General features: G+C 44.5%; 1 protein-coding gene across 2 annotated transcripts in view; it reads left to right on the plus strand.

Annotated features, from left to right (window-relative positions):
• Positions 1-23,197, plus strand: part of LOC128874639 (octopamine receptor Oamb) — a 105,769-nt gene that overhangs the window by 29,541 nt on the left and 53,031 nt on the right. For both annotated transcript variants that reach the window (XM_054119559.1, XM_054119555.1), the window contains one exon: positions 22,021-22,127. The gene's annotated coding sequence lies outside the window, so the exon portion shown is untranslated. The remainder of the gene's footprint in view (positions 1-22,020; positions 22,128-23,197) is intronic.

Raw genomic sequence — 23,197 nt, forward strand, 5'->3', positions numbered from 1 at the left:
TTTTCCATTTTCCAAACCTTCTCAATTATTCATTATTCAAGTATTCAATTATGATTCTAGTAGTATTCTAACTGTCAAGTATCCAAACAGGTTTCCAATTATATTCTCCATATTCCATTTTCAAAATTTCCCATTTTCCAAACCTTCATTCGAATACGAAGAAGAATTCCACGAGTAATTTCCAGCTGTACCCGAAAGGAAGTCGAGTTGTCGAGAGAATTCTGGCGCCGTGAGCCACGTCAGCATCGAGGTTTCGATTTTTCGGGTCGCCGATCCCGTTTTCGGGCGCCACGAAGACCTTTTCCTGGCTAGAATTGGCGGCAAATCAGCGGGACGGGTTCGAGCACCCGGAGCCATCGGCGTCTGCCCACGTTCGGTGGTGTGTTGACATCCTCGTTGCTTGTCTGCGCTCCTCGCGATGCCTTTATATGGACCGCGCATTCAGAGACGCGTACGTGCCTCGATCCATGATCTTCCAACAAACGAGATTTCACCTTCTGCCTATCCAGCAGCTCCGGAAAGCTCGTTTCCCAGCTTCCTGGCGTCGTGGTGCCATTCTTTCTCCTTCGAGCTCCATATTTTCGGAACGGAATAAGAATAAACGAAGAGGACGTCTATGACGCACAGTATTTTTTCGTAGAAAAAAAATCATGCGATGTTCTAGTAGCGTTTGAATTCGATTCGAACTTTTATTCGAGTAATACTCGGTTAGTATCTTACACCGCAATCCGAAGAAACGGTTCGGAGTTCATCGTGGGAGGGATTACGCGATTCGAAGAAGCCCCTATCCATCTTGCGCGAAAGCGATTAATCGCGTGACCGGGTGTTCCGCGAAATCGGCATTTAATTTGCGCGTCGGAGCGTCTCGACGCTCGCGAGGCTCACGATCGTGGGATCACCGGGGGTGTAATAGGAAAACTTCAATAATAAACTTGGCTGGAATTCCACTGTCGCCATTTGTATCGCGCGATTTCACGGAATACGATCTCGTATATCACCGAGCGGCGTCCACGACCAAGGGGCTGTTCGTTACCGTCGCAGTTATCACCCCCACTGCGAAGTAACAGTTACGATGAAACCAGGCCTCGTAACCGCGTTCGAGTACATCGCTGAACAACCGAACGACCATTACATTAGCTTTCGCCTCGTTCCAGTGGTGTACCAGTTCTACAACTCCAGGGTACCGTTTGGACATTTTCCGTGGACGCTTTCAGGGATTTATACAGGGTGTGATCGGACCGGTGGTAGAGGGCGATATACTACATGTAAAAATCAGTCGAAGAAAAGGAACAACATTTTTTGACGCTTCGTTTTCGAGGAAATCGAGTTTGAAAATTCTATGTAGCGGTAATGAGGTAATTACATGTACGCGTCAACAAGGACCTTTGAACAGTTTAACACGTTCACGTTGAAAATCACTGTCATCCATATACGAGTGACGTGGCGATCAACGTGTTAATCGATAATGTTATGTAATTAACGTTAAAAATGTGAATAAAATTAATAAATGTGTCATCCATCGATATTTCTTATTTCTAATACGTATCTAAACCTAGAGCCGGTACAGTGCACGCGTACTGGATACAATTTTCAAACTCGATTTTCTCGAAAACGAAGCGTCAAACGAAAAAATCTTATTTCTTTCTTCCGACTTATTTCTATATGTAGTATCGCTCATATATAATACCATTTAAATCCTACCAAAATTCCACTCGTATACTAATCGAATATTACTCAAATTCTATTCAGCTTATGATTCGAGTCACACGTACATAAATACAAAAGTGTTTCGTAGCAACCTCCAGGTGACATTTTTGTCTGTGGCTCGTTACGGCACTGAGTGCAGGGAGCACGAGTCCTTTGTCGCGGCTCGACGATAACATTAGTCGCGATTCTCCGACCGCTGGAGTTTCCACGCGTAGTCACCGCAATGAAAGACGTACGTGACTTTCTCCCAGTTTCGACGTTTCGCAGAAAAATCGCTCCCCGGGTACTTGTGTCGCTCGAGAGATCCGAGAGAGGAGTTCCCGCGAGACATCGGGATAATAAGGAAGTCGACGAACCCGTTTATTAAGTCTCGAAGCGAAATTTTCCTCGTTTGCCTCGTTCCCGCGTTTTCCATTCCCAAGATAAACACCTACTTGACTCTGAGTTTTTCACGAATTTCCCAGAGTGTTTCCCGTAATTTCCAGAGGCTCTTATTGGCCCGAGGTAAATAACGAAAAGTCGCCTTTAAGTCCGACCGCTCGCGAAACGTCGACTCTCTTCGAGTTTCGCGTCGTTTATAATTTCAAGATATTTGGAAAATGTTTTTTTCCGCTCCCTACCGAATGTTTAATGTCAACGTTTGATGAGTATATTAAAAGCACATATTTCGAGCCGTATTTCGGGAAGTATTTCGGGCAGTTTTCAGGCAATAAATATTAATTCGTTTAAAAGCCTTAAGCGATCCGGTATCGCGCTACCGGGAATTTCCTCGACGCAAGAGGGAGTGGATTACTCTGGTCTCGAGTATTGTAATTGAGTAAAATTAGGATTCTTGGAAACTAGAAGAATATATCGTTTCGTTTAAGAACAAAAAGCTTTCTACCAAAATCGATACTTATACCTCGATAGGCAGCCAAAACTGCGTTACAAGAATATGTATGCTAACAGTTTTAATATGTCTGTTGATCTTTTTCGCGACTCAACTTCGCCATTCAAAAACTCGATTGTAGCAATTTTGCGTATGCGTAATCTAGCTGAACATGTTACGTTATGATACGCTGTGATTGTCTCCATTTTCTCTCGTTGTTATTACATTGTATTTGATATCAAGGGTAAAAGTATTATTATTATTGTTATCCAAGAAACACAAAGGTGGGATATGTCGAATATCGTGCTTTATTTCGCAAGTATTGGGTTCGGTGTGGAACGCCGCCTTTAGAAATAAAATGACGATCTCCAGGTAAAAAATGAACTATCTCAGTCAAAGTCAGTCTATCATCGAGACTCTGCGACCTAGTTGTCTCATCTCGACAAGCGCTAGGTGAAGCGATATTTCTACGTAAACACGTACGAATCAGCACGCATCGCTTCTGGAAAGCATATCGCCCTGTACAGAGAACGTTACTCTGTTTTATTGCCTCTCGTTTTGCAGTTGGCGCGTTTAATTTCACGAATGCGGTCCCTATCTCTATCGGGAAAGCACTTTTACAGAATTGGAGCGACGGGGCGGAGAACGGGGCGGGGTTCCATATCCACGCGTCTAGGAAAAATCAGACGACTCACACGCGGCGACACTTAACGTTCCCGTTGTTTTATCGACTCTGAAAACACCCGCAGTGATTACAACATTTTTTATTTTGTGTGGAATGTCACAATTGTCACAGCAGAACGTTATTTTACCATTTTAAATAACAATGGATAGTACCGTGGAATAGGCATAGGTCAAAAAATGATAATCAGAGACGAGACGGATTTAAAAGCGAGGAAAGGTAGCCATCTAGTGACCCGAATTATATTCAGAGATGGAAAATGTTTAACCGATTAGAAATTGACCGGTGGATAAGAAAATTTCTTCGACTACTTCGCCAATATAAAACGTTTTGGGCCACGAAAATGATTATTCGATCTACGCGATAGGTTCCATAATAAATAAATCCTGAGCTTCTTAGTCGTAACGCCGGAGTATCTCCGAGGTATTCGAGAAGACGCGAAGCAATTTCCAAGAAAACTAACCAATCGGGGATTCCCCGAGCGGGAAAGAATCACGACGGTTCGACTTCATGGTCGACTGGAGCCACGGACAAGCGTCTCGGGAACGACTTTCGCAAGAATTGTTCAATCAGTCGTCGACGATAAATTCACCGATATAATCCTCGAGGCGTCTTTGGCAGTTTTCCGGAACGAAGTTGCTTAACGAGAATAAAGTGGGCCACGGGAGCCAGACGGTGGGTTGGCCGTCTTCGGCGAAACGTCGAGACGAAGCTTCGCCGTCGACTTCGTTACGCTTATTTAACTCCGAGGCATCCTCTTCGAGGCATCCTCTTCGAGGCATCCTCTTCGAGGCATCCTCTTCGAGGCATCTTCGAGCCAGTTCGACGAGGCGGTTTGCGAATTTATAGCGAGAATTCTCCACCCTTCCACGGAGCAAGCTGGTTACCGACTCTCGACGCTTCTGCAATCACATCCGCGATACATCCCAATTAGTTGTTGTTCCGCTCAACTGGTCGATTTCTAATTGCCACTGACACCGGTTCCCGTTGACTAGACTGCGTCAACGGTCGATTCATCGTCGCGAATCGACGTTTCCTTGGAGTGTTTTAAAGTTGCGAGGGGTGACAAAAATGTGCTCGACTGCACCTTGACGCTAGACAACCACCGGAATGGTCACGGTTACCGCTTTAATCGCTCGCAACTCAAAGACGAAGCATCTGTTGCGATTTTGTCACTCTTGGTTTTCGTTTCGTTTTGTTCCGTAGAATCGTATCCTAAGAGGGTGTCACTGAACGACTAAAAGTACAGGAACCTCGAAGGGAACTACAGGAGCATTATTTTCATAGACTCTGTCGTCGAAGTCTGCGTTGCGTTAATATTGAAACTACGTTTTGTTCAGGCGCCATTTTCGGCCCGGAGCTCGGTGAGGATTCACGTCGTTATAATACCCCCGCGAAGACATTAGAATTTATTTGCATACAGTGGAAGCAGCTTCCCCAGATATGAAATTACCTGCGGATGCGTCTCTACAGCGTGTTCTACAAATAAGCTCCGCGTTTCTCCCAGAAATGTCACGGTTCGCGTCGACGCGACGCCCTTTCAAACGGTGGCTGCCTCCCGTTTCCACGAAAAGCGCTTCTCGTTCCTCTTACTTGGCTGTTTCGAAAACGAGCAAGTCATAATCCGCTGTATCTCGTTGTTCTCCCTTTAGTTCCCGTGTCTCTTACTATCATACTTTATCCCCCCCGCGATGTTTTTTCATTTCAACTTCAAACCACGGCTGCGATCCCTCCCTTGTCTTTATTTGTCCCAGATTTCATCCGCTACGTTCTCCGGCTACTACTTTTTCATGGTATTTCCGTCGATGAACATTTCACGTTCACTTTTTGCAGGATGACGTCCTCAGGGTTTTCTATTCGTCCCTTTTCGACTCACATTTCATTGTTTTCGTTGTTCTTATAATCTCAAATTTTATTATTCGGATGGAGTATATTTCACCACGTGGTTATTACATGTACACGCGTATATTTATAAGGAGAAATTTATTTGGAAACATTAAACTTGCTACTTGATTCAGACAAATTTCTTCGATAGACATAGAGGGAATATTTGTGAGTAGACTGCGGATCTTTATGCAAAATAAAATCTTCGCGAACGTGTTTACAAATATTGAACCTAAATAGGAATTTATTTTATTCTGCAAATATTATAACATGAACTTTACTTCCAATCTTTTTTATATTCTTGCATATCGTTTGCATTTTGTATCCGCAGTCTATTTATGAGACTGATTGTATAATGGAGAGGATTTGAAGTCGATGGTGGATGTAAAACTACCCCTTTGTCTGACCATGCTATTATCCACGATACCATTCATCTCTCCAAACAAAATCATTATATATTCGTACTTTTATCAGTAAACAAAAGCGCGTGTCCCTATCATCCCTTGTTCGACAAACTCTCCCCCTGAACTCATTCCTCTGGCCCTCGTACTCTTGTCGTTTACCCCTGGGTAGGTTCAGGAGCGTGCGTTTCGGTCTTGTCCGGGATTATCGCGGCGGACAAAGTGATTTCCGGTTCTGCACAAGCTCACCTGCAGCGCCACCTCATGATACCTCTCACCTTGGTTTAACCTAATCCCCTTATCTCGAAGATAAACAGATTTGGGAGTCCCGCGGATCCCCGGTCGCGTAATGGTAACCGGTAGTTAGTTATGCGGGGAGCGAACAAGCCTAATGCGTGCAACGTTTCATCGATCGGGGCTGCACACCCTGTTCGAGAAACCCGAGAAACCCTCGGCGATCGCGAGCGTTGGTCTACGTTGCTCCTATTTGATAGCGTCTGAGGGATCGCCTTCATTTTCATGCACGTAATTCCCTGTTATAGGATTTATGCTCTACGGGGGTAGTCGTTTTTACTGTAAGCAGTTTTTCGGGAATTTATTCCGTGGGAAGGATAAATCTGAGATTGTTAACCTTCGTCTGTCATGTTCCTAGAGAACAATGTATTCTTTTTGTATCGACGAAACAAATAATGTTGACGATAGGGTTAATCGAATGGATAACTGAGATATCTAAAAACTCGTAGCTTAGTATGACCACCTATGACTAAACAAAAATAATCAAACCTATCTCCAGGATCAGGTTCTATTTTCGTTACAGAAGCTTCCGTACAATTTCCATATTTTCACGTACGTAGAATTCCAGATTGGGCACCAAGAACGGCGAGACCTTCGAGCGTCTGCCATCGCCAAATCCTCTCGCGTAATTTTGCATTAATTTTCTGGATCCCTCCGAGCGTAACGTTCGACCGTTTCGTGTTCGCGTTGCTCACGGAGTCGCCGCGATGTAACCGCTGGGAATCGATGCGTTATCAAGCCTTGGATTCGCGCGTGTTTGTCTAAAATTTTTAATGCAACCTTTTAACGGCTCGCTCGAGTGCTCGTGACGCGTTCGCGCTTAGAGTGGCCGGGACGATACGGGGTGAAAACTATCGCGAAAAATAGTGGAGATAGACGCTTCGATATCGAGGATCGAACATTTCCGAGAGCGAGCACTGTTGGAGACCGTTCCATTCCGGGAGATGGTCTTTTAATCCTGGTTTATGTAAAAAGTAGAATTCGTTAACAATGAATAGAAATTTTCAGCTCGAAAATTCAGATCGAAAATTCTTGATCCACCCTCGATTAAACATTTTCTATCTTTAAGCGAGGAACCACTGTGTCCGCTAGATACAACAGGAGGACTTAAATACCAATGACAAGGAAAATTCCTCTGCTCACCCTCGGTCAAAGATAACCCACGTTCCCAAAGACATCAATTTTAGCAACAAAATCAGCGGAAATAAAAACGAAGACCTTTGTTATCTCAAATATAAGCACCTGCACGCACCATCGTATTACTCGGAGTTAAAACGAACTTTTCATCGTGCATTACGACGCAGAATGTGTCTAATGGTTTCCAAGGGGGGTGCCCCGTCACCCGACGCTCTAGTGTCAAAGGGTTAATGCAGACGCAAATAGTTTCCGCCAGGGAGGCCGCGAAACAATCGTCCCTTCAACGAACGCGTCCTGGCAAGAGAAATTGGTCGATGATTTCCCTGTTCGCGAGCCAGAACGATCAGCTTGGCTGCTTGATTACGCACGCATAAAGCTCTCGCGTGCGCTGATACGGTCCGTCGAGCGCGGATTTGCAGCTGCAGCGTTTCGTTGGCTCTCGAATAGGCTCCAAAGCGCTTTTTCGCAACTGAAACCCCGGCTTACGTCCACTTTTGTTTCGAAAATTTTTCCCTAATACGCGAACGTCGCGCTAACAAACGCGTAAACATACACGTTTACGTCGCAGGTTGTTCCCAAGTAATTTCTATTAATAACGAATACTTGGATACAAAAATGTCGATTCGATGTAAAAACAACCGCGGCAGTTTGCACGCGGTCGCGTACAAATAGCTGGTGATTTCGTTACACGAGTCTCGCCTTGTTCTCGAAGCACTACCGACTCCGTCTGAGAAGTTTGATCTAGAATGGCCGAAGCGTGAAACTTTCCAGACGATTCTCTTCTTCGTCGAATTTTGGTAAACGTAAACTCGTGTGACTGTCGACGAGAAGTGGCTCGTATAAGATTTCGAGTTCAGTCCTGGCCCTCTGGGAACGGTCGACCGTTCTTTTTAAAAGCACGTCCTTTGTTCTCGTCAGTCTCGCGTTTGCTCTTCGAGTTTCCTGAATCTCCCGTTCGCGAAGAACTGGTACACTTGATAATAACGCACTTCACACCACGACGACCATCATCGATACTAGAAACGAATACCGTCAAATACAACAGCTCATCGTGAGAATACCAAAATGCATAATGATATCGGGGAAAGAAGCCTGCTCACCTTGCGCAACAACCAACATTCGACGGCGTCGAGTTACTCGCTACCGTAAGCACAGCTTTTCTTTTCTTTTCATTTTCTTTTTTTTTTTTTAATTCTCAAAAGGAGAACGTTGAATATCGAATGGCGTTTGTAATGGGGAACGACGTCGACGACGAGCATGCCACTCGATACCCTTCAGGGGGAAGGCATAAAAAATTTCATCGCGGTTAAAGGCGAGGGCGGACGGTCGTGCGTTAGAAATGAATGTAGAATACGATCCGTGGCGGGTACTCCGAGGGAAAAAAGCGAGGACGAATGAAAAATAGCTCGCTACGTTATACCGGAGGAGTTCTTCGGAGTAGCTGTATACGAGGGGACCAAAAGGGATCGCCATTAATACATTTTACCCCTGTGGCAGATGAATTGAAGATACGGGACGAGATAATCAGTCGGAGGATCTCCTAGGAAGGGTGCCCAAGACGTGTATAGTTCCAACGTGATGTACGATATGAGAGCCGGTGCAATGCTTCGCGATAAGAAAATGAGTCGCCGTGGATAAGCTTTGGACGGATAGCAGGGTGCTTGGTTGGGGATTAGTAATTATACCGAAAGTATTATCGAAGAAGGAAATTAATGTACAGTAACGATTCGATGGTGTTTAGCGAAATTAAATTGAAGAGAAACTAGGATAACTTGAGATAACTTCAATAGAGAAAGTACATCGAAGAAAAGTATAGTAAGCGTAGATATTCGAGTCTACTGCTTCTCAGCTCTGTGTGGCTAGTAAGGGGTACGTTCCACTTTGATTTGCATGTCCGAGTCGCGGTATCGTAGCGGAGAGGAAGAGAAGTAGTAGAAACGAAAATAAAGTCACAGTGCGCGTAGATACTCCAGTCTGTCCAGACACAGGTGCATACTACTTGCAATTGTCCGATCAGCGACAGGTACACTCCACTTAAGCTTCCGCGACCAAGTAGCGGTATCATCGATGAAATAGCTAAAGATCCAGAGCACACGAGTTACTATATTTGTCAAAAAAAGCCTGACAAATTATAACACGTGCCCAGATTTTCGTTGGTTTACCGCATCCTCTTCGAAACACCCTCGACGCCACGCACGAAGCTCGACGTGACCATCATAAACGTGTTCCAGCGACCGCAAAGTTTATTCTCGCTCTCCCTTTTTTCCAAGCGTTTTTTCTCTCAAACGGCCAGGACGAAATGGACAGTCGACGAGCCGAGTAAATTAACGAACAAAAGTGCAACGGGCGATAAAATCGCGAGGAAGGGCGCGCCAGCCGAGCTGAAAGACACGGTTCGCGTCTTCGCAGTCGCGAGTGGTAGTCGTTATTAAAGAAGACGATAGGCGACGGCGAGGAACACCCTTTGGCGAGATCTTACACCTCGTCGAATCGAGACGCCACGAACCAGACTCCTCGACGACGATTAGAGTTCTCCGTGAAGGAAGAAGACACCACCGCCGCGGTCGACCTTTCATCCCCGTTTTATTTTCCCTCGGGCTCTCTTTCGCGCGCCTTTAAAGTCGTTAGCTCTCTCGACAGCGTCTCCCTCGACTACCCGACGCTTCCAGCCTTCGTTATTCGACGTGTTGCTTCCCAGCGGCAACGTGACGCCGCGTACGACAATTGTATTCGTGGGAGAACGAGAGTTCGGTCTCGGATTGCTCTTTCTGCTTCCCATCGATACACGTGACCGCTTGTTTAGATAATTCATCGATTTCGTTATTTCTAGTTCGACGTGTTGCATCCCACTGGCGCCCTGACTCTATAAATGACGATTCTACTCATAGGAGAATTAACTCTTTGCACTCGAGGCTTTTTTTCCGCAGACGAACCAGCAACTCGAGACATTTCGCAGCATTTCTGGTGAATTTCTTACCTCCAACTTGAAATGATTACACTTTGTGTATCTTTACACCTTTACGAAGATAGTTTTTCCTACAATAATGTTTGTAATTTTGCTTTTATTCAAATGAGGGTAACAAGAATCTTATCTTTATTTGAAGGAGTATCATTCTACACTTCATAAGATTATACATAAAAGCGAGATAAAACACGTTTAAGGCGAGATTAGCGCAGATAAAAGCGATGTGTGAATAAGGCCCAAAGAGCTTAGAAACTCACTTCAAAGAAACTAAACAAAAAAAATTATTGTCGCGCATCGAGTCTCCGCATCAAACCAACCAGTGAGTGAGAGTCACCTCTCGAGTGCAAAGGATTAAAGATCGCTTTAATTTCTCCTATCGATACATACGGTTCTTTGCCGATTTGCCATTGCAACGGCATCGCGCCTCGATAAACGCGAAGAACTGCCTTCGAAATTCCCTGTCAACGCTCGGTTTCCCTGACTCGTGGTCTCCCTCGTCGTCCCGCTATGGTATCATAAATTACCGAGCGAATTTATCTACGCAATTCAACGTGTCGCCACGCTATCGAGCGACGTCGAACTCTCGATCACTTACGAATCATTGAACATCACCCTGAGAGAAAACCCGACTGACACTCCTCGAAAACGACCCTCTTTAGTACGGGAAACGAAAAGGGGCCAACGCGAGATATTACGTCCCATTTATCCCTTCGCGATGATTTAACAACAGCTCCATCGAACAGGATTTCGTTCTTTGCGGTTATCGCCGTCGGGGACGGGATCGTAGACTAGATTTTTCTCCGCTGATATTTATATCGCAATTTTTTTCACTGTGAAAAGCGGTCAGCGTCGATTATTTTTTTAATTAAAATTGAAACGTTTACGTCGGAAACACTCGCGTCTAATCGACGTCGGGGGCAATCGCGTTGCGAGTTTCTCTCCGTCGATTCTATCGCGTTATACCTAAAAGACAGGCAGAGATTTAAAGTTCGACTCGACGACGATAAAGATTGCAATCGATTGACGATAAATTCCGTTTCGGTGGCTTCGCCTCGGACCTTCGTTTCGCTCCAGAGTCTCCGGTGATTTACTCCAACGGTGCTATTGATACTGGAACGCCTAAACGTACGAGCGTTGTACGCGTCGCAATCACCGAAACAACGTAACTCTGATGAGGGTGTATTACGTTGCTTTATCCAGGATAACAGACTTTCATAATTCAAAGGGGGAAGAAATAATTTTATCTTTCTGCTACGTTGTATGAAGAATTTGTTACGTAGAAAATAACCAGACGGTCGAGTAGAAATAAATTCCTATCGAATAATTGCTTTATTTTTTTTTTTTTTTTTTTTTAATTTGCTACGTGTATCATTTAATCAGTTAAAAAGAAAACGAAGAAGAACAAAAGCGCGCGAGATGTGGCCAGAATCTTTTATTAAAAACGTACCTTCAATTTAATTATCGGAGCTGGAAGTCCCGCTTCAAAGGAGCAGGAGCGCAGTTTCAGAATTTTAAACGAACCCTCTGGAAAACTTGTACGCACGCTGCAGCTTTCTCGACGCTTAATCAATTTTGTTAGGGAAAAATGTCCAGTATGATTTGCGCCGCTGGTGTCGCGGAAAAAAATATTTAGGTGCGATTAGCCGCAGGATGGGCGGGCTCGTGGGTCGGGCGAAACGGAAGTAATAGTGGGGTCAGTGGTAGTGAATCGTACATGGTCGGACGTGGTTCGAGTCGGATATAACGAACGTCGTGCAACTTTTAACGGGTGGCCCGTTTCGAAAATAGATTCCAATGAAATTTACTCACACTGACGTCGACTTGAACCTCCCCTATATAAGGGATTTTTATTTATCCACATTGCTATTATATATACAAAAAATTATAGAACCCACTTACTGATGCCAACACATTTTTCAGAAACTCAGAATCGATTTCTCTTTCTCCCTAAAGTATATGTTTCAGTGCGGATAAGTGGAGGGTATCCTTAGCTTGTCGAACAAGCTCAAGTAGCGTGTACCAGTGTTTGGTCAGACCCGAACTCTTGTTCTCCTCAAGAAAAATCACAGAACTATGTTCTCGACTTATATTTTAGTATTCCTCTCGATAAACAAAATTGGACAAAAAAATGAAGAATCAAACGGGATAGGATCGAGGGATATTTGCAACGAAGCATTCTTCGACGTTCAAAGAGACGGTTTGAAATCCCCTGGAAAAATGGTCGCTCCAGTTCTCTTTATTCGGTCCACGGGAAACGTTCCCTCGTGGAACAGATATAAAAGGAGAATCGTAAATTTATTTTCCCATCGGAACCCGACGAGCCATCGATGATATTTTCGACGGAATACCTGACGGAAATTTGACGAGGGAGATCGTCCCTTCCAGGGGAAAACGACGATGTTAAACAAAAGGAGAAACGCGAGTTCGCCACCAGCGAAATAAGATGGAACACACGTGTCCAGGTGACAAACACTGCAGTCGTAAAGTACAATCACTGGGAAGTTATGGCGTACCCTTTGTTTATCGTCGGTCTTTGATTTATCGAGATTTATTCAATGAATAAACATTCCCCGCCCCCATTTTTTTTTTAAATAAGCGAAGACTGATAATTCAGTCTTGCAAGTAAAAAGCATTTAATTTTATTATACTGCAACGGAAGCAGGAAAATAACAAACTCAGTGCAGAAAAAGTGCTCCGTGCTTGCTTTTTCGATTAATAATATCATCGAGTCTGATAACTTCACCAGCACCAGAAGAATTTTTGTGTTGCACTCCAAAGACATACTAAATGAACGATAACAATTTCATACATATCGGGTATAGGTTCACTTGAAATAAATTCTCGGAGAATGCTTACTTTCCAGTCAGGAGAAGTCACGCTAGCATCGATGACTATTACGAAGCCGTGATCTTTCGTCGAATTTAGCGTCGAGTAACGATCGATTTCTCATCCGTGTTTAAAGGAGAAGCACTCGTGTATCGCGTAATCCACCCCCCGCTTTCTCCGTTCATCGAATCGTCTATTAATGGAGTAGCGTGGTCTAGTAGATTTGATTCCAATAATGGAGCAGGAGCGTAGGCGTGTGGCTAGCATGCGATACTCATGATTTTCCTAATGGAGGATAATTTAGACAGTAATTAAGAGGTCGATCGAACGCTGAGTGTATTATAGAGACAAAGAAAGATCGGGCCTGTGTTAACAGGGATGTGTGCCATGAGTAAGTAGAACGCGGACAGGGCAAAGTTAGTTTCAACCTAACCCAACGCGTTTTCATTCCAGGACTGATCTTTCCTTTTACCATGAATACATTTCACCTATTCGGTATGATTTACCTGTGTGAATTTAACGTTCCACACGGGCGTTACTTTTGAAGAATTATTCTACGCTGTATAGATTCCACTTATTCACGTTAGCATATTTTTGGAACATTCAGGATTAATGTCTCTTTCCCTAGGTGGCCAGACAAACTCAAGTAGTGTGTACCTGTGTTTGGTCAGACCACAACCCCCGCGGTACGCTATAACGAGTGATATTTTTCTCCTTGTACAATACCAGGCCCGCGAACCAGATGTATTTTCCTTCCATTTCTTTCTTCCGACCCCGACCATCCCTTCGACCACTCATTTCACGGAATTCCGGGAGAAAAGGTCAACCACCGCGGGCCACGGGAACAATTAACGTGTTCCCGCGCGGAACGTCGCACACACGACGCGTGCCGATTCCTTTTATTTCTCCTTCTCGGCCCCACGTCGAACGCGAAGGTCGTCGCCGACAAACAAACCGAGAAATAACAGGCGGCAATTAGTCTCGCTTCCGGTTTACCCGAAGGTAACAGACGGAGAAATAATTTCGAGGCCGTTTCGGATCGGCTCCTTTTAGCGTTTCATTTTCTTCTTGCCTGGCTGGCAGGGGTGGACCGGAGGAGGACAAAAAAAAAAAGAGGAAAACCGAGAGAAACGAGGAGAAACCCATTTGTCTCGCGAGGAGCCACGGCTGGGGCACAATACAAAGTAGCCTCTTTAACTCTCTGCAGGACGAGCTCGCGAGAGATCGCTGTTAGACGTGACGACCTCTTTCAGGGGGTTGGCTCGTAATTTGTAAGAGTCTGGTCCTGGGCTACCCGGGGATTTGGCCCGCATTTAACGATACAAAGACGAGGGAGATAGGACGGGGCATTAAAAAGTCACGTCTACCTGTCGCGCAGCCCTCTTCAGCAACCTCGGGAAAAATCGAGCTCGCAGAAGCCGAGGGACTGATTATAAGTCATGGAATTTGTATTTCTTCTTCTTTTTTTTTTATGGTATAGTTCTAGCGGCTCGGTTTGTATTTAGTTTCCGTTAAATATGTCGTAAGGTGTACAGGCGTAGGGTATGTATTATATACACCGACAACGACAGTATGTATTATAAATCGAGTTTTAATTAAGCAAACGTACGACTCGGAGACGTAACGATAAAAAGAGAACAGAGGAACTCTCATCGAGCGTCATCTTGAACAAATGAATTTCTCGCGGAATACTTTTCTCTCGGGGAAGACTTCTCGTCGTCGAGAAGGTTAATGAAACCACCTCAGAAAACTCCCCGCCCCCCTCTCCCTCTCCCCCTCTCCCCCTCACCCTTCCACCCACCCTCCTCCCTGTTCGTTCTGATGGATCTCGATAAAAGGAGAAATTAATAAAACATGGCTACGTTGTTGCTGAATTTCTTCCTATATCAGTTCGGAGGGTGTCGCATTTTCTCGTTCTGAATATCGAAAACATTCATCCAACAAAAATTTTAGGATCGAGCCCGGACTTCGTTTAAATTTTAATTTCGTTTCGTTATACTCGATCTTGAACTTAATTTATGGGAAATTTGTATTTATTATCGCTAAATTTATATCTACGGACAACGTTGTAATCGTCTCGGTTTAAAATTTTTTGGGGCTTGAGGCGCCGAGAAATGCAAAAAATCCGAACTATGCGAAGGTGGGTGGGGACGGAAGTTTATCGACAGCAATATTTTCCCCTCTGTTATATTCAACAGCCAGGAAAGTAATTAAACGCGCACGAAGAAGCGGCAAACCCTCCGTGACTCAACCGTACATATATACGTATACCGCGAGGAGTCGAGCTCCGTATCTCAATTAATTTAATTAAAATATAATATCAAAGGATCGAATTGAATTCATCGAATGGGAAATAAAGTTTGGACTTTGTGCATCGGCGAATGACGAGGCGGGCAGCGAGCCATTATCCAAATTAGTGAATTTCCACTTAAAATTAAATACAGTTAGAACCGTTAGTTTCTGACTTAATTAACATTGAACTGGGCAACGCGAGACAAAATTTATGTTTTAATCGTTTGCGCGTCAGTGAAGGATAATAAATCACTGTCCAATAAAAACGGGTAATTAAATGCTCCATTGAAATTCGGGGGAAAAGCTGGTCGAGGAGAGCCAGGGCATGCCGGTCGTATTTCTTTTCCTGTGTGAATGATAAATGATTTTTCAGGGGTATCTACCCAAAGTTTTAAGTAATAATGCATTCGTTATTTAATGAAACTATTTATTCTACATTAAAAAAACCTCGACCATTTGTCATGAAATATCTTCGTCACATCGTTGATTTAATCGTTAACTCCGCCCACAGTCGTCGACAAGTACAACGCGCGACAGATAGGGTATTGCGAACCTTGTTTATAGAGAAACAACCACCACCACCACCCCCCGGACCCACCCCCACCGTCGAACCACCTACACGTGACATCCAGCCGTGGGCGATAGCTAATGACTCGTGGGTAAACTGACGAGAGTTCGCGTTTCTTTTTTTTTTTTTTCCGCGATCCGTAATTTGTCGAATTCGCCCACCGGGTCACTGGGTTAAAGCGCGTGTTTCGCGCGTGGGAGACGCGCTACCCTTTCCGCGAATTCGCTTGTACGCCGACCCCCCGAGTTGCCTCGGTATTACGTACGTACGCTCGTCGTTGAGAAGCACGTGGCACGCCCACGCAACTCGAATCGTAACGGCAAGTATTTTGCCTCGAATAACAATCCGTCTCCGAAAGATCGCTCGACGGACTTCGTAGCAATAATAGACGCGGACAGTTCTCGAATTTCGGGCCGGAAATAGTATCTCCAGGAAGGGGCTTTTGTTGGGTGGAAGACAATAGTTAATTAGGATGGTTCGTGTAAAATATAAAATGAGATTTTGAAATCGTTGAGAAATCTTTGTATCGAAAGATTAATAACGAACAATGAATAACGAACTTTGAATAAGGAACAGTTATTATATATATATATTGTGTGAAGTTGAATATAAATACGAGGAAAAAAACTGGCGAAATAAAAATTAACTGAGCGCTCTCTATTCACGTATGTTTGCACAGACCATATGTCGTCGACTAACTAGTCAAATCATATATCGTCTTCCTCGTTACTGTTGACAGTCCGTCACCTTTAATGTTTTCGTACAGCGCCGGCGATTTGTTCCTTTGCTGTTTACGTATTCACACGGATAACACACATACACATTTTCTTTTATTTATTTTCGCATTATAGAATGCTAATATATATATATATTTTCAACGGGATATATGGTATAGAAATATTTCTCACGGAACAAAGTAGCGTAAGGGAGCGTTCCTTCATATTTTTGACGTCTTATGTATTCTTAAGGAGGCTCTACTACATGTACCCTCGGACCATTTTCTAAATCAATATACGTTCTTTAGATATTTTTCTATTATGCATACAATTTTCGATCCAAACTCGGCGTCAATTACTTTGTAGCGCGTAATTGAGTGTGTTGAGAACGCATTTTCCTATAAGAGCCCACGTTAAACAGTGAAAAATCGAAACATTTATTTCTTAGCTTTTAGGCACCCTAACCTTCCCAAAATTTGTGTGGGTGTTTTTGGGATAAAATCTAACCCGTATACAAATTTTTATAATCTCCTTGGCGTTATTTCTATTTGCACTAGAGCCTCCTTAAGCAGCAAACAGTGCCAAAGATGGATGCGTCAGTGACAGTGCACATTCTCTGTGCATGACAGTGCCATTCTAAAGTATCAAACAGTGCCTGGTCGAGTCTGTCAAGTATCAGACCCTATTATCATCGACCCAACAGCCCCCTCCACCGATATCTTTGCGTGAACGTTGTGTTTTCATTGAGTAAGTTCAAAAAGCATTTGACCCAGGCCCGACAAAGGATTAATATCTCCCCTGAGCCGTCTCTCTGGGTCTTTCCAGTTACCAGTGGAGCATTTGCCCGCGAATCCCGGGGTCGATATTTCCCATAACACCTCATTTACCCCGCGCAGAGATCACAAAGGCCCGTCTCTCGAAGAGGCTTGCCCCCCATTCCCCGGCAACTCACATTTCACGACCGATTGTTTCGTTCTCGACAATTTCTCGTTATACCCTACAATGCCGAGACTCGTGGCAAACAGAGCTAATAGTAATACAATAATCTTGTTCTTTGTTACCCTGTCTCTGTCTCTCTCCGAACAATGCACCCTTTATCTATCCGCATGACAGCCCATTATTCCTCGTTCTTCACTGACGATTGATCAATATTGGACGGGAAACATGCTCGAGACAGTTATTTATTAACTTGTTAATAATTTACACCGAGTAGAGAGAGAGAGAGAGAGAGGCTTTCTCGGGTTGCAGGGCTTCTAACGGAATCGATTCACTGATCGAAGTTTCCGACAACATGGGATCGAAATTAAAATATCGTAGTGGAACTATTTATCGAATAAAGAAACGTACGTTGACGTTGAAACAATTTTCGTTCGGGTTGATTAAAATTTATATTCAAAGACTACGTCGATTTCCTTTGAACTCAGTCGATACTGTCTAAAGGTCGATTCAGACTATACGACACGGACCGTCACGTTCCGGCAACGACACGTACCGACACCGACACGACAAAACATTCAAACACGCGTTTCAATCACGGTGTAAGAAAGATAGGTGGACCGACTACGCTAGCCCCACCATAAAATTGCTGCGATCTTAAAGAAATATTTACTTGTCCCTCCTGCAGAAGGTATCAGTGTAACATTTGAACGATATCACGTTTACTTTGTTATGTTTCATGCTAGCCTAATCGCCCTGTCCTCGTCTCTTCTGCAATTGTTGTATCGCCCTCTCTGTCCTTATCCCGGAGTTTCCTACTTTTTCCGCAAGAAGTAAACGTGATATTGTTCACATGTTACCACTAATACCCTCTGCAGGAAGGACAAGTAAATATTTCTTTAAAATTACAGCAATTTTGTGATGGGGGTAGCGTAGTCGGTTCACCTATCTTTCTTACACCGTGGTTTTAATGGAACTATTCACACGAATCCCGTTGACGGAACGTACGGGTCGGTGTCTGTTAAGTGTGAATAGTTCCATTGAAACGCGTGTTTTACTGTTTTGTCGTGTCGGTGCCGGTACGTGTCGTATAGTCTGAATCGATCTTGATAATAATAAATTTTCTCCCCATTGGACAGTGTTTAAAGTATCCCCATTACTCGACTCGGCAGGCAGCGCTGTCGTGTCGCTAAAATAAATCCCTCGTATCGTCGACGTTCCTAATCGTCCCAGGAATCGTGAGAAGGGATCGTAATGGTCTGTCGACCGACGGGGTAAATCTCCTTCGGCTCGCAGCGCCGCATTCCACAAACAGATCGATGAATTTCTGCTGCGAGCAGGACCGGTAGTCGCCTAAACAGGCTGCGTCGTGCACTTCCGTGCTGGAATCCTCGTTGTTAATTGACGGTGAAATCAGTCCGGCTGGAAATTCGTGGAATCTTCCAGTGGGCTCCCGTTTCCTCGATCCTTTTTGCCCGTTCCACATCTCTCGTCGATCGACGATTACCGGTCCTCGTTTCATTCTCGTAGTTGGGTTTATTACGACACATAACTGCATCTTGCATTCATAAATATATTATTTATTTCCATTATTCATTCCGTACAATCTCGATGCAGCGAGGGCATATCATCGTTATTAAAGCAACAGTGCCTCCAACTGTTTATTTATATTCGAAAACTTCAATTACGTTCAACGAATGGGATGCAGCTTTTCATATCGATGGTCTCGCGTTTCAGAATAAACTCGCTAAGCAATTCCTCTATTTAAAATTTAAATAAAAATTTTTAATTCGCTAGCTGGATAACCGAATGAGTCCCACGCATTAATATTTAGTAAAATATTACTCGAGCCAAGTGCACAGGGGGTGTTTGGGAGTCGTCGGTGGCGCTATCGGCGAGAGCTTCCCAGGCCGGCCTCCGCCCCGGGGCCTGGGGGAGCCAATAACAGCGATATACCTAGTGTACACACGCCAACGATCTTCAACCATGCGAATGAAAATCCCGCGGAGGTAAACTGCTCCGGTTCGAACTCTAATTTACGAGACCGGGCGACCGGCATCCAGCGGTACGAGTTTATAGAACGTGTCTTTTGATCTTCTCCTTTTCGTTTCTCCGTCGTGCTCCGTCTATTTCCTCTCCAATTTCCGTTCCCTTGTTTGCCGTTCCCTCCGTCGATGACGTTCGATAAATATTTCACGTGTTGTCGATACCGGCCAGACGCGTCTCCGTTGCGATTGTCCTCGTCGTCCTTGGCTGAAAAGAATCCCGAGAGGTCCGAACAAAACCCGCTGGAATCGTTTTCGACAAAAAAAAGAAACGATTAAAAGAAACAATTAAAAATTGAGAGGAGGAATTTTAATTCACGGGATGATACGTCCTTAAAATACTTCCCGTCTGCGTCCCGTGTAAAAGGCACCTAGTCAAATATTATTTCGGCGGTACGAAAGCTCGTCTGAATGATGTACGATTTTTAAAAGCTCCCCCGTGTATTATGCAACGGGCGCGCTCCGTTCAGAGGACACTCGGAAAAACATTTTCTTTTTTTCTTGCCCGGGATTAAAATTCGAGTATCGCGTGATTTTCGGGGCGTGAAACTGGTACCGGAGTGAAGTGCAGTCGTGAATTTTGAACAACGTTTCTTTTTGCCGTGCACTTCGAATGGAAAAAAAGTAACTCATTTACTTTTTATTCTATCCGGAAAAACGAATGACGGTGTACTTTGTAGCGTTTAAGGTGTCGGGAGGTAAAAAGAAGCCACGGAGCTGCGAGCGCAACCCTTTCCTCGGAATTCAGGGGGTGGAGTCGGGTATAGTGCGAGCGATTCCCGTGTCGGTGCTCCTATGAGAGCACCCTCGCCTCCCCCCTATCACCCAGGAGGGGCTCCGTCGAAGGTATCGTGCGCACGAAGCCTACGGAGCTGGAAATCGAGGGTGCTTAGCACGCGACTTCGCAAGGCCAAGACGTGGGAGGCCATTTTATAACCAATTAGTGTCCCTCTTTAAGAAACTGCCTACGGTTGTAGTACTCCAGTGTCCTTCGGTTCGGTCGAAGTGGCCTAAGGGGTTGGAGAGGGGGATATCGCGGTTCGGGTGAAAAATAGAAAATCATTGTCCCGCGATGACTACCGCTTTTCAGACAGAGTCACGAACTCCGGGAACAATGGGAGTTTATCGTCGTTATTAATCGAAGATGACGAGGCGGCCCGGTTCGGGGTTTATTTCTGCCGCGTTGGGTTTCCTGACGATCCGCGGACGGCCATAGTTTGCTTTCGCCGGCGTTCGCGCCACTCTCGTTATCTCGGAGTCGATTCTCGAATTAAACCGTCGAAGGTGTCTGGGTGAGGTTTCTAAAAATGGAGAAAGGACGGGACGCGGTCGGGGCACGGATGGCGCGTGCGGGTGTACGGTGATTCCCTTGCGGTAAAACGAGTCGAAAATGTGACGCATCGTTTTCTCACGAGGGTCTAGTTTTCGGAGAAATCGATCTTTAATGGCGCGACTACTAATTATATCTAGAAAAAGAATATTACTCGAGCTGGGACGACTCGGATTGGATTATACTTCGACGTCGGGATTCCTCGCGTAAAAATTGAGTCGAACATTTGCGATACATTCTTTTTCCCGCGGGGTTTCGTTTCCGAGAATATCGATCTTGAATACTGGCGCACGTGTAACCTGGCGGCTGTGTCTGATAATTACTCGTTATTACTACTGGTGTTTCTATGGTACTCGTTCCAATTGATTGGAAGTAGTTGGAAGATAATAAAGCCGATGGTGTTATCCGTTTAATTGGTAACTAGACAAAACGTAATAACGCCGATGGAAGCCTGAGAAAATCGTCCATTATTTACAAACATCGATACAAGTAGAAAAGGCAGGTTATAATCAGACGCATCTTTGGCATTCATTGTCTCGAAAACAGAAGCCTGTATGACAAAATTTATTGCACATTTTTTTACTCCTATTTAGATAAAGAATCGTTCCTTTGCCCGTTTTCACCCCTCACCCTTATCCAACCCTTACAATCGTCGATCTAAAAGTGTCTCGTTAACCCTTTGATTTCCACATAACGTAAAAGCTACCAGTTAAATATTTCTCGGTACATCAACGAGTACTGAAAACATTTTAGATCCTGAAAATGTTTTGCCATTTTTCACCCATTATTTTCATACGAAACTTTGAGTTTCGAAGTTCGTGTACACGCGGCGAAAATATTTTTCTTGTTTTCGGAGGATAAATCCTGCCGCAATATTTCAAGGATTTTCAAGTTCGGCGAACGTTTGCGCGAAGCTAAATGGGAAGGTAATATATCGGCGCAAACGCGAAAATGCAATATTTTAAGAATCACGCAGTTAGATTCGATAACAGTGTATCGCCGAGGATCGTTTGTTACACACCAGATGACGTTATCATCGTTTTCACTCGGTATTATTTCGTTTCCCTTTTTCCATTGTGCTCTCTCGGCGTACATTTGCGCTGAATGAATGCGTATCATCATTAATACTTCGCAAACGATAGAATCGATAAATTTTCTTCGTACTCCGAATGGAATATCGTTAAATAAACGAATTATAAGTTGTGAGACGCGGGTTTGTCTGCGAATGAAATGATGGAGAATGTCTGGAAAGGGGGGGGGGAGGGTGGTGGTGGTGGGTGGTTTAACAGCGAAGGCCTGGCTTAAAGGAGCGACCCCCTCGGGGGAATTGAATTTTTCTATTTAATCAGATCTCTTAACCTTCTTTCAGATCCCTGACCGCACGGAGGAATCAAACGGCGGCCGTTTCGCTCGATCGCTGGAGGATTATCCTGTCCTGTAGTCCCAGGGATCCGATTTTAATGAAAGCTTTTCCCGGTAAGTCCCTCCGCCATGCGAATTCTTCGCCGTCGATCCACGATCGCCCTCGATAAGAATCGAAATCGAGAGATTCGTTTACTTTCGTTTCGGAAGCTCGAGGGCCGTTCGAGGACTGCGTTTTTATAGTGGCACTTTCTGCGTCCATTTCGAGACGGTTTAACCTCTTCAGGGATACTGGTATGTTTACTTTTTAAATTATTTCAACACTAAACCTATCGACATTTAATTTGTAACTGCTTCTAGCAAAAATTAGTCTCAGGGGACCTAACCCTAAGTGAGGGTAGACAGATGGTTACCCAACCTCAAGCTCGAATCATCAAGCCCTATTTTAACATGCTAGAAATCATAGTTAGATCTGGCTTCCAATTTGCAAATCACGATCTAACGTTTACTCGAAGTAAATTCCCAAAAGAAGCCTACCTTTCTGAAAAAAACCACCCCCTTATGAATCGATCCAGGCGACGTGGTGCAATCTTTCTAAGATTCTTGCGTGGTGTTCGCGCAATCTGGAATGCATCCAGCGGAGGTCTCGGAAATATCTCGTCTCCAGCATTCCGTGACTGTGCTCGCGACGCAAAAACACGCGCGGAATGTGTTACATCCGGTCCGTGGGAGCCTCTACGCGTAGACGACATTTTATTGCAACCCTTGGGAGCCCTTTTGCCTCTCGCTGCGGTGGAATAAAACCGATCGGTGCTACGAGACTCTCGTTCAGCGACGGGGTGCATAGTTCGCGAAAGAAAGCCTCGTTTAACGAGCTTCGTTCGCCGGCAATGCGATTACACTTGTAATAAAAAGTAGCGTCGATATTCGTCGACGTTCCATCAATGGTCGACTCGTATCGGTTAATACCGATATAATGGCCGTCTGGACCGAATCGTTCCACTCATTATGTAAAACGGTGGGGCTAATTCACGCATTCGTACGGTATCGAACGGCACGCTTGAATCGTTTACTCGAAATCACGCGAAACCTACTGTATCGGGGCAGGAAGTAATTCTAGGCGAAGTAGATTACGTTCGTGGAAGAATTACGGATGGGATAACCGTTGTGTCAGGATTGAAAAG

Source organism: Hylaeus volcanicus, chromosome 4, assembly GCF_026283585.1.
Source record: "Hylaeus volcanicus isolate JK05 chromosome 4, UHH_iyHylVolc1.0_haploid, whole genome shotgun sequence".
NCBI lineage: Eukaryota > Metazoa > Arthropoda > Insecta > Hymenoptera > Colletidae > Hylaeus > Hylaeus volcanicus.